Genomic DNA, 4,322 nt, shown 5'->3' with positions numbered 1-4,322 from the left:
TTTACAGATTAATTAACTGTTTCTTTCTTATGTTATATATCTACCTGTATAAATATATGTAAACTTATTAGCATTCTGGTTTTGTTTCTCCAGAGAACCCTGTCTAACATATCAAGTCAGCCTGAGCTTACCTTGCTGGTTGGGTAACCCGACATTGACTGGAAGGCACATGGCCTCACCATTGGGTCAACAATTACTACTGAGTTCCCATCAAATGGCCATGGGCATGGCTGCCCTGGGGTTCCCAGGTCATCAGCCCTGATGATTTCACTGGGTCCTGGACTCGTGGGGTCCAGGATCTGGTCTCAGAGGGGTCAGAAAGATGTGACGGGACCACAAAAGGACGGTCTTGACTCTTCTTCTTCTTTTTTTTTTTCCAGTGTGGAATGGGGGCACTGCAGAGCCTGCGAGGAGCAAGCCGGCCCCAAACTTCTCCAAATCCACATTTCTTTGCCTCCAATTCTTAGATGTCCAAGGATAGGAAACCAGAGACATGGCTGTGTAGGAGGACGGCCTTGACTCTTCAACGTGAAATGGATACCCCTGCATTGAGGCCCACACCTGTGTTTCTTGGGAGCCTGGATTCAACGAGCTACTGCCCAGTCTCCCCTCCCAGGGTCTACTTTCAGACCTCAACCTGACAGCTTAGCCAGGCCAGGCAGGGACAAGGAGGGTGGGTGACAGAAACAGAGAGGGAGAGCAAGCCCACCTCTGATGATGGGCACAAGGCAAAATGAAGGTGGTACTCAACTGAACCCCAGCCTTTCCCCTGTCTCATGGAAATCGATGGATCGATCCATGACTTGGTTGATTGTTCTTGTTAGATGCTGTCCAGTGAATTCCGATCCATGGTGGGCTGATATGGCACAGCAGACCTAGCCCCATAGGGTTTTCAAGGCTGTAATCCTTACAGGAAGGAGCTCTGGAGGTGCAAGGGTTAGGGGCTCAGCTGTTAACCAACAGGTCGGCAGTTCAAACCCATCTGCTGCTCCACAGGGGATGTGGCCATCTGCTTCCATAAAGACTAACGGCCTTGAGAATCCTGTGGTGTGAGAATCGAACATTCTACTCTGTCTATTGGACTGCTGAGTTGGAATCAACTCAATGGCAGCGGGTTTGGATTCTAACTGGAGACTCTTCACAAGAGCAGACGGCCAGGTCTTCCTCTGGCCAAATGGCTGGATGGGTTCCAAGCACTAACCTTTCCATTAACAGCAAAGAGCTTCCCCAGAGCACCATCATGGCGTGTGTATAAGGACAGGTACAGGCTTAGGTATGTTGTTGTTGTGCCATTGAGCCGGCTCTGCCTCATAGACTCTGCACAACAGAAAGAAACTCTGCCCAGTCCTGCCCCATCCTTGTCATTGTTCCTTGTCTGAGTCCATTGATGCCACCACTCTGCCAATCCATCTCATCAAGCGTCTTCCTCTTTTTTGCTGCCCCACCACCACTACCACACACACTTTACCAAGTCTGATGTCCTTTCCCAGGGGCTGGTCTCTCCTGACAATATGTCCCAAGTGTGTCAGGGGAATCTTGGTATAGGTATAGGTGTATAGGTATAAAAAACAAATTCAATGCCATCAAGTCGATTCCAACTTATAGCAACTCCATAGGACAGGGTACGACTACCCCTGCGAGTTTCTGAGACTGTAACTCCTTACAGGAATAAAAAGCCCCAGTTTTCCACCTCAGAGATATTGGTGGTTTCAAACTGCTGACCTTGCAGTTAGTAGCCCGACACATCATTGCTACAACACCAGGGCTCCTATGTATAGATAGATGTATTTGTATATCTATTAAAAAATAAACTCACTGCCATCGAGTTGATTCTGACTGTATATGTATGTATATTTACTGCAATGATTTTAAAAGCATACTTTGCAATCCTTGAATCGCTGATGCTGGTGTGCTTCTTCCATGTGGACTTCGTTGACATCCCACTTGAAGGCTTGCTTCGAAACAAGCAGCCATCTAAGACCCCAGACGCTATCCTGATAGCCGGGCCCTGTCGTTTTTTCGCCACGTTTTTTGGTAGCACCCATGTCAGGTGTGTTTCTTTCATGCAGGCACATACAGAGCAGGGCCACGGTGCGAAAACTAACTGTCCTGAAATTGGAGCTCAGATAGTGTCAGAGCTCAAATTGTGAGATTCTGTCTTGCAGAAGGCTCTGGATGACAGTGGGAGCCTAAGATACATTTGCAATATGTACCCAGGAAATAGGCCTCTGGTGATCTCCCTCTATCCATAATTGAGGGATGGGGCAAAAAATTGACGACCAGATGGTATTGGAGAGGTGGCTATGGGAGATCAAAAAGATACACTTGACTTGAAGGGTTAAAACCTTGTCACTTGACTTACCCTCCAACCCCCACCCAATACACATTGGACCTGATCTTGTGTTCAATACTCTGTGTGTGTGCATTCACATATTGAGGTGTATCTCTGCTGTGTCTTGTCACTGTGGGTAGCCCTCCTGGATTGTTGTTATATGTTTTTTCTGTCTATGAAACCCAGGATCGATGAACTTATAGAATCAACAAGCAGAATAAGGGATCCTTGGTGGGTTATATTGGGGGAGGTGGGGGAGGTAAAGGGGATCAGATGTCAAAATGTTTTGAAACTGATTGTGGTGGCAATTGGACAACACTGCTGGATGTGATTCAACTATGGAACTGTATGATAGCTATAAGAACTCCCAATAAAACAGTTTTGGAAAACACAAACTCTGTTAGTCTGGGTGGACTAGAGCAACAAATCCAGGGACACTCATATGTGTATAAGAAAGTGATTTTTATAAAAGAGTACTTGTATATTAAGAAAACATCCCAGCCCAGTCCAGATCAAGTACATAAGTCCAATATTATCCCATATGTCAATACTAGTCCATAAATTCCTCTTCAGACTCAGGAAGTCATGCAATGAAACCAAGTGCAGGAAGATAACAGGCCAGTGGGTGGAAAATCTTGTGGATCCAGTGGTGGTGGAAGCATCTTAGCACTGGTGTGAGTCTCCAGATGGCTCCTCCAGCCCCAGGGCTCTGACTGCCATCACCATAGCTCCATGTATCTTGTCAACAGGCGTGTCTTTCAGGGAGAGGCTGTGTCTGGTATCCAGTGAGCTATTTATCTCCCTTTGTGCCTCCCATGTGAGGTCATCATAGTGCGACCTGATTGACAGGCTAGACTCCACCCCTTCGCAAGTTGACAGATTATGCAAATGTCACAGACCATCCCTTGTCAACTTGACACTCTTACACAACTCTTTAGCCATACATAATTTTTAGTAAAGCCAGATCTGTGCCTAACAGGATAAAACTAAAAAGCATACAATTCAATATGTGGCAGCCTCATTTAAGCATAATGTGCTATAAGTAAACAAAACAAAATATTATATGCCTAACAATTGCAGTTAAATGAATACCTCCACCATAATCCTATGAATATATTCTCCTACTAATGAAAGTTTGTAATCCACTTCATGCCTTCATCCTCCCGATTTTGTGTATCCAATTTCTAAACTGCCCACTTACATCAACCCAGTGCTCTGAGGAGACAATCATTCTTTGATGTGAAGAATCTTCATTCCAGTTGGAAAGTTGTGAAGTCTGAATCCAGAAGCAAAGTCAAATCAGGACAGGCCATCCATAAAGTCAGTAGCAACATGTTGTACCAGTTCACAGACTCAAATATCTTTTCTTCACCTGGTTGGGTTCTGGTCAACTGAATGTGGGCTGCCTCACCAGGGTGCTCATTGGCTGCCTTGCCTTTAGACCATGGTTCCCATCACAGATTCTCAACAACCCTAGCCCCTTGTGTTAGGTTATGAACTTCAGACCAGTCAACCCACTCTTGTCTTCTCCTCGGGTCCCTGTGAACCAGGTCCATGGGTGTCAGTGGCCAAACTCAAGTGGATCCAGGTGGTCACCTTTCAGCTTGCCCACAGGCTGAAAGTTCTAGAGAGGAGAGCTTCTTCACAGTTCCAGAGTTTTCCCGCCTTAAGCACAAACCACTAGTTTAAAATTTAAAAATCCAAAGAGTTCCCCCCACCCTTCAATCTGTCAATGGCTCCCTAGGCAAGTATCTTCACCTTCTAATGTCCTGAACACTCAAGACACTGGGTGGGGCTTAGCTTTTCAGAACCTTCTTTGCAGGTGTGTCCTAAACCCATTTAAAGATCAAATGTTAACGGCTCAAGGCAAGTGAGCTTACAAGCTCTCTATTTTCATACTTCCCAATAATCATTTCTATCTGTCCTTATATCAACAATAATAAGCAGAAGAAATCAGTATAAACAAAGGGGAATCAGATACTAAACTCAA

At 45.4% G+C, this 4,322-nt stretch overlaps 1 non-coding gene across 1 annotated transcript; it reads right to left on the bottom strand.

Moving 5' to 3' along the window:
* Nucleotides 1–377: 377 nt before the first annotated feature.
* Nucleotides 378–510, bottom strand: LOC115871958. The gene has a single exon (XR_004047577.1). It is a non-coding gene; the product is annotated as a small nucleolar RNA SNORA38 (small nucleolar RNA).
* Nucleotides 511–4,322: the final 3,812 nt, after the last annotated feature.

This window comes from Echinops telfairi, unplaced genomic scaffold, assembly GCF_000313985.2.
Source record: "Echinops telfairi isolate 266 unplaced genomic scaffold, ASM31398v2 ScPeMD7_7412;HRSCAF=8450, whole genome shotgun sequence".
In the NCBI taxonomy this organism is placed as follows: Eukaryota; Metazoa; Chordata; class Mammalia; order Afrosoricida; family Tenrecidae; genus Echinops; species Echinops telfairi.
The sequence above is the reverse complement of the archived record's forward strand: the minus strand, read 5'-3'. Positions and strand labels throughout refer to the sequence as shown.